This window comes from Phascolarctos cinereus, unplaced genomic scaffold (assembly GCF_003287225.1).
Source record: "Phascolarctos cinereus isolate Bilbo 61053 unplaced genomic scaffold, phaCin_HiC Scaffold_5;HRSCAF=322, whole genome shotgun sequence".
In the NCBI taxonomy this organism is placed as follows: Eukaryota; Metazoa; Chordata; class Mammalia; order Diprotodontia; family Phascolarctidae; genus Phascolarctos; species Phascolarctos cinereus.
In genome coordinates, this window is record NW_027555958.1 from 280,373,842 (window position 1) to 280,382,152 (window position 8,311).

Sequence of the window (8,311 nt, forward strand, 5' to 3'; positions counted from 1 at the left end):
AGTGTTCCTTTAGGGATATGAAGAGTCATTGTGCTAACAACATCTTATTTTGTAAATTTAAATAATTATATATTAAGGATGCAAATAGACTGTGATTTCATTAGTTTAGGCAACTCCCTGGTGAGAAAACTCCCGCTACCATGCAGGTTCTCTGCAAAATATTCTCTTAAAGAGTTACCCAGGAGACTCTAGGGTTAAGCGACTTGCCTAGAATCACCTCACCAATATGCATGGCCCTGGGTCTTCGTGGCTTCAAAGCTGGCTCTCTATCTGCTATACTTTGCTGCCTTTCATGTAAATTATATTCCTTTAAACTGTGGCACACATGTAGCTTCATTTGGCTGTAATAGACATATCTAAAGTGAGGGGCTTTTAACTCTCTAGAAACAATCCATTTAAATAAAAACAAAACCAAACAAAATATGTATCCACTAAAGGGAAAGTGATATAAAGCTGCTGCTGAGTTTCTCATTGCTCAGTAGACACTCATTACTCATCTTTCTGGTCTTTCAAGTTCACATGAGATGAATGCCAAGGAAACAGAATTTACTACTTTTAAAATGAGCACTATATTAAATTTAGCTGAATAACTCCTTGATAAACAAAGTTCTTGGTTTCAAAATAAAGTAATAGATGCATAGCATCAAGAATGAGAGAGATAATAGACCCACTCTACTCTGCCCTAATCAATAGAGGCAAAACTAGGCCTGAGTAAGTGCAGCTATGCCCTAGAGTGCTAGGATTTAGAGAGAACTGATACCATTTGATCTTCATAATAACCCTGGGAGGTAGGGGTTATTGTTATCCTCCCCATTTTACATATAAATAAACTGGGGCAAACAGAAGTTAAGTAACTTGCCCAAGGTCACCCAGCAAGTAAATATCTGAAGCTGGATTTGAATTCAGGTTTTCCTGACTTCAGACCCAGTGTTCTACCCACTGTACCACGCAGATGCCCTAAACTTGAGTATTTTATATTTTATAGGTATTTTCATAAAGTTTCAATTTTGTTGGAAAATAATTTTGAAGAATTGGTTGTGATTAGTCTTTTGTTACAATAATTCTGCTTTTGCCTTCATCTTGTTTATATAATGCTCTTTTGCTTTTTTGTTCCCCTTCTTTTATCTAAAAGTTAGTCTATTTTATTAATCTTTTAAAAGGACCAACTTTTAGTTTTGTTTCTCAGTTCTATAGTATGTTTCTTTTTCATTTTCCCTATTTCTCATCTTTCAAGATTACCTTTTTCTGGGTTTTTATTGTTTGGGGGATTTGTATATTGTCTAGTTTTAAAAAACTGGATGTACAGTTCAGTAATCTTTTTTTTCTATTTTGCTGACGTATATTTTCAGAAACATAATACCGATGATAAAAATAGTTCACTACCAATCAAGCAATTAAAACCCACACAATTGGCATTTTTTTCCTTCCCTAGGTTAAAATTTACCTGGTGAATATTTACTTTACATTATTGATCTCTTTTGTTTTTATATACCTTCATTTATGAATATGTTCTTCTCCTTCCTCTGCCCAATGAGTCACTCTGTGTAGTAAATAATTTTTTTAAGTAAAGAGAGAAATAATAAAGAGGGGAATAAAGACCATCTCAAACACGAAAAATGGAAACAGTTCAGTTAAACTAATGAATATGTTAAATTTGAGAGTAAATGTAATGTCACACATTCATGCGCCCTTCCCCTGCTACAAATGAAGGAGGGAAGTACATTTTCTCATCTGTTTCCATCATGCTGACAAACAGAAGCAGTTGAAAAATGTCTATGAATACTCCACAGTCTCTCCAACATAATTCTAGTCCACATCATCATAACTCTCCTGGAAACAGACTCCCAAGCCTCCTCCATATGGAGAGATGCCATATGAGTCTTTCTGTACATGCACCATATTCCTATTATGCCTTTAAATGTAAATTAAAAATTCTAGATGTTGCCATTTGATGACAATTTAGACAGATCTGTTGGTAAGAGAACTGAAAATTTCATCTACTTCAATATTTTGTTTCTATTAGAAATTTTCAGTCAAATTCTTTGAATGTATGCTTTCCTAATAAAGAATAGTATTACTTACATGAAAAAAAATTTAAAACTAATTTATTTTCAGTGCCAGATGAATCACACATTCTGTTAAGTGTTTTGGGGTTTTTTTGCTATATTTAACCTTTGGGAACAAATAAATGTGTCATTTTTCCCTTATGCTTACAAATATGACCAATTTTCTAGCCAAACTAAGCCAAATTTAGAGGCTGTTCTAAATTATAATTGACTGTGGTTTGCTAGACTATCACTTGTCAGATCCATTGAATTTTATTTATTGAATAACGACTTCTAAGACTCATCCTCATTATTTAACTTAATTTCATGGCTGTAAATCACATTTAATGAATACAATTTCTGCCAAAAGGCTAATCATGCAGAGTATCCCAAAAGTCTTGGAGCAATTTTTAAGTATTGAAAATATTAAAGCTTAAAACTGCACTAAGAATTGTGGGATATGTATTTTTTGAGCATCCCCCCAGGGACTGGAAGACCTTTTTATGAGGGACATAGAATCCTTTTTGGATCTGGACATCTGGTTATTTAATCAACATAGCATTCACTATATTGAAAATAGATCAATATAAAAAAATTCAACATATAATTCAACATAATCGAATACTCATTACACATATTTACTAATCTAGGTGTAAAACTTTTGTTCAACATTCAATAAGGAATCGTTAGTGCTGATAATATGCATAAACCAAAAGAAAGGCAGCATCGCTTAGGGGATAGAGTGCTGGCATTAAGGCAATAAAGAAGCTAAGTGGCGCAGTGATGAGAGTGCTATGCCTGGAATCAGGAAGACATGAGTTCAAATCCAGAGTCAGACACTGGGCAAATAACTTATTTCTATTTGCCTCATTTTTCTCATCTGTAAAATGAAATAGAGAAGGAAATGGCAAACCACTCCAGTATCTTTGCTAAGAAAACCAGAAATGGGGTCACAAGTAAAACAACTGAACATTAAGGCAATAAGAGCTATAAGATCAAGTTATAGTTTTTGTTGGTGGAGGGAGTTCTTATACCAGGAGCTTCCAACAACAATGAAATCAAAGGGCTGTACTCAAAAATATGTGCAAGTAACTGGGATACATCCTGAGAACACAATGACAGAACAAGGAAATGGTGCCTGTGTTAAGGAATTTTTATTCTGCTATGAGGATGTGAGAAATGAATCATATGAACCAGGTTATTTCTTTCTTTCTTTTTTAAAGACATTTATTCAGAGTCATGATCAGACTATTACATTTAGCAATCAACAGCATGGGTACAAAAAAAAATCTACATTAAAACTCTTTGTTGGAATGCTTCATACTTTCCACAAAACAGAAACTAAAATAACCTGTTATACAATTAGTCACAAATACAATCCTAGTGTGTTTTTTTTTTTGCCCACACATAAAATCTATTGTTTAAAACATGTCTTCTTGTAGCAGCTAGGCCCTGCCACCACTGCACTTGTCTGAGTTCACAAATCTGTTGTAACCTGTAGCTTCCCTGTCACTTCTCTGGCTCTCCTCTCCTGCTAATTTTTATTTCCTTACAGTAATTAAAATCTTCTGCCACTGCCATAACTACTGCTACTACTGGAACCACCATAGCCACTTTGGTGATGTGGTTTGCCAAAATATTGGCCCCCACCATAGGGGCCTGAGCTCCTGCCTCCAAAGTTTCCTCTCTTCATGGGACCAAAGTTTGAAGACTGATTGTTGTAGTAGCCAAAATCATTGTAGCTTCCACCACCTCCGAAGTTGCTTCCATCATTTCCAAATCCAGTGTAGCGATCTCCACTTCTACCATATCCTCCACCACCATGACTGCCACCAAAACCACCACGATCATTGAAGTTCCCACCACAGCCAAAGTTATCATTTCCACCAAAGCCACCTCCATGGCCACCACCAAAGTTTCCAGAGCCACTTTGACCTCTTTGACTAGATGAAGCACTAGCCATTTCTTGCTTAGACAAAGCTTTCCTTACTTCACAGTTGTGGCCATTCACAGTATGGTGTTTTTGAATGATAATCTTATCCACGGAATCATGGTCATCAAAAGTAACAACAGCAAAGCCCTTCTTTTTGCCACTGCCTCCATCAGCCATGATTTCAATCACTTCAATTTTTCCATATTGTTCAAAATAGTCTCTTCAGTGACGCTCCTCAGTGTCTTCCTTAATGCCACCCACAAAGATCTTTTTCACAGTTAAGTGGGTGCCTGGCCTTTGAGAGTCCTCTCTGGAAACAGCTCTCTTTAGTTCAACAACTGTGCATTAATTCTATGAATTCTTGCATTCATGGCTGCATCTACCTCTTCCATTGTGGCATCGGTAACAAAACCAAAGCTCCTGGAACGTTTGGTATTTGGATCCTTCATCACCACACAGTCTGTAAGCATGCCCCATTGCTCAAAATGGCTCCTTAGACTCTTGTCCGTTGCGTCGAAGCTCAGGCCTCCCATAAAGAGCTTGCAAAGCTGCTCGGGCTTTTGGGGGGACTCTGACTTCGACATGGCGAGAGCGGTAGCGGACGCTTCAGCGATCCTTTTCCAGCGGCATCGAGGACAGAAAGGAGCTGGCTAACTAGCTTATCTGAACTAGGTTATTTCTAAGGAGCCTTCCCTGTCTTATATATTGGTTCTGACACTGAAACTGTGGGCGAGTCCCTTACCCTTTTAAGCCTCCATTGCCTCAAAACAAAAGTGCTTCTATTTCCAGTGTTATACACCTATCTAGACAGAGTGCTGGGCTGAGAGTCGGGAAGAATTGAGTCCAAATCTAGCTGGCCTCTGATAGCTACTAGCTGTGTAACCCTGAGTGAGTCACTTAACTTCTACTTGCCTCAGTTTCCTTGTCTGTAAAAAGAAGACAATAATAATGCCTATCTCCCAGGGTTGTTGTAAGGAGTAAATGAGATAATAATTGCGAAGTCCTTAGTGCTAGTGCTTGGCACCGAGTAAGTGCTAAATAAATGTCAAGTATTGTTAATTTTCTCCATCAGTTTCTTAAGTTTAAAAATCGATAAAAATGATAAATCAAGTCTCCATTTGTAGCATTTCCCGATTTTTGAGGTATACATGCTGACACTGAAAATTGAATTGTTTCTCCCAAGCCATCGAACTGACTCCAGCACTGCCTTGGAACTATAGATTTGCCATAATGTCACATAGCAGATGTTTAAAAGCCAGAATCATCATTCATTTAATGTGTTTCTAATTCTTTAGGTCCTCTCATGGGAAATAAAGGTTTTGTTCCCAGAACTAAACATTTCATTTCCTGTCTCTGCTTTTACATAAACCCCCTTACCATCCTCCTACCTCCATCCATGCTCGGAATGCCCTCTAACTTCACCTCTACTTCTTAGAATCCTTAATTTCCCTAAACATTCAGCTCTGGTGTCACCTCCTGCTTGAAGCTTGCCCTAATAATCCCTTCTTCTTTTGGTAATTATCTGTCACCTTCAAATCATCATGTATTCACTTACATATTGAGCTTCCCCTCCATTTCCCCTGAGTAGAACATAGGCCTCTTGAAGGCAGGGACCATTTTCATTTTGTCTTTTTATCCTTATTTCCTGTACCAATGTCAGGCATATAGAAGGTACTTAATATGTTTTTTTGTAATTGAAACTATAATACTAATACTACTACTACTAATAACAAAAGAGCCTTTGGAGGAAAATCAGTGCCCATAAGGGTTATTTTTCTGGACACAAAATTTAGCTGAAAAACAAGTTCAGTCCAACAATATCAGTTTGTGTCTGGAGCATAATACAGTGAATATAAACAACTATATGTAGTAATGCATCAATAATAGTCCTATAAATCTATTACTTAAATGCAGGACAAATGAATAGCCTTAACATTGTTTCAAAAGGATGGACTTCTCTGGAGCACTAAGGATTTACAATGACCTTTGTGATTTAAAAAAAAAATCACTTGTGTCCCTAGGCAAAATTGTGACCTAGGTGAAATTAGTCTTTGGCCCTCTGCCACTTCCATCTGAGCAGTCTTTATTACCCCATCTGATGACCCCCTCGTGCATCTGCTTCCTCAAGGGACTTGCTTTCTGTTTTAAGCAAATGAAAAGCAATGAACAAACTCCCCGTACATGACATCCTACATCCCATTTTCAAACCTTTGCACATACTTCTGTGTCTGGAATGTATTCCCCCTTCACTACTGCCTTGCAACATGGCTTTTAAAAATTTTTTCACACCGCAGCTAGTCAGCACAGTGGATAGAGCTACAGTCTTGGAGTCAGGAGGACCTGAGTTCAAATTTGGCTTCAGACACTTGACACTTACTAGCTCTGTGACCGTGGGCAAGTCACCTGACCCTGATTGCCTCACCAAAAAGAAAAAAAAATTCACCACTTTAACCAAAATTGCTATGTTAAAGATTATTATCAATGATAGAATTGTCCAAAGCAATAGTCTTTCCCCGCAATTATTATATTCCTTGACTTTTTTGAAGTATTTGATACTATGGACATACTCTCATTCCCCTCTTGATTCAGTCTGCTCCCTTGGCTTTTAAAACCTTGAACTCTACTGCTCACTTAAAGGCAGGTAGTGTTGAAGTGGATATGAGCTGGAATAAGGAAGACCTGAGTTCAAATTCAGCCTCATATACTTACTAGTTGTGTGACCCTGAGCATGTAATACATCTCTGTCTTAGTTTCCTCATTTGCAAAATGAGGATAAAAATAGCACTTACCCCCCAGAGTTATCTTGAGGACAATATATTTGTAAAAGTGCTTTTTGAGCTAACCTATGAGTTAGGTAAAAGAGGTATTATTCATCCCATTTTTCTTTTCAAATGAGAACTGAAACACAATAAGACTACTTGATTTGCCCAGACTATGAATTAATAATTCACAGAGATAGGACTGAAGTTAACTCAGGTTCAAGTATTCAATGGCTCACCATAATGATAAGACAGAAATGAACAATAAAAGAGTAGAAAGCAAATACTGACCACATTCCTTGTTAGTGTAGTCACATTCCCTTTTGTTTCTAAATAGTTTGGACACTCCCTTAGTTTCCAGCTCTTTGGTACCACAAAAAGATCATATATGTATATGTATGTGTGTATGTACATATGTGTGTATATGTATATGTGTGTATATATACATATACATATATATGTATGTATATACACATAGATCTGAAAGACGTTTTCTTCCTTGTCCCTCTTATTTGTTTATGATGTTACCCTTTATGTCTGTTATGTGTTCCTTTGCAGCTTATCTTGGTTTATGGTATAAGATGCTGGTCTGTACTTAGGTTCTGCCATACTATATTCCATTTTTGCCCCTAGTCATTTTTGTTGAATAGGTAGTTCTTTCTCCAATACCTGTGAACACTGGGCTAATAAATGCAGGGTAACTGTGCTCATTTGCATCTATATATTGTTGACCTAATAGGTTCTGTGGATCAACCTTTATTTCTTAAACAAAGTGCTTTCAGAAATGGTTATACCAATTCATAGCTTCACCAACAATGCATCAATGTACCTATCTTTCCACCATTCCCTACACATGAACTATTCCTGTATTTGGTCATATTTCTAATTTCTAATGTGTGAGGAGAAACCTGAGGATTTTAAAAAATTTACCTTTTCTCTTTTTATTAGCCAACTGAAGTAATCATTCACATAGCTGTTAGTACATTTTTTTTTTTTGTGAATCATTTGTTCATACTTTCTGGACACATTGAGGAAGGATTTTGGGTTTTATATATTTGTTACTTTTCCTTATGTTTTGGATAGCAAACTCTTATCTGAGAAATTTGATATAAAGATTTTTTTCCCCAATTCACACACACTTCCTTTATTATCCTAGACACTTCAATTTTGTTTGCCCAGAAACTTTTAAATTTCACACAACCAAATCCTACATCTTATTTTTCATAAATGCCTCTCTTTCACCATTCAGTAAAGAATACATCTCGTAGCCACAGCTGTGAAATATAATTTTCTTCTCTTCTAATTTTTTTATAGTATAATCTTTAATATTGAAGCTATATTTCCCTTTTAAATTAATTGCATAATATAATATGAAGTGTTGGTTTAAGCCTAGTTTCTGCCAGATTTCTCCCCCCAGTTTTTTTAGCCACTAATATCAAATAAGTCCTTTCCTAAGGTTACATTCTAGAATTTATCAAACATTGGGTTTACTTCCTTCTATTTTGATTTTCCTTGTTTTGTTGGTTAAACTGATTTTTTTTCTATTCTTAACTCATATAAAATGATTTAGATGA

At 36.3% G+C, this 8,311-nt stretch overlaps 1 pseudogene; it reads right to left on the reverse strand.

Annotated features, from left to right (window-relative positions):
- Positions 1-3,478: 3,478 nt before the first annotated feature.
- On the reverse strand, positions 3,479-4,562 carry LOC110219350 (heterogeneous nuclear ribonucleoprotein A1-like; annotated as a pseudogene).
- Positions 4,563-8,311: the final 3,749 nt, after the last annotated feature.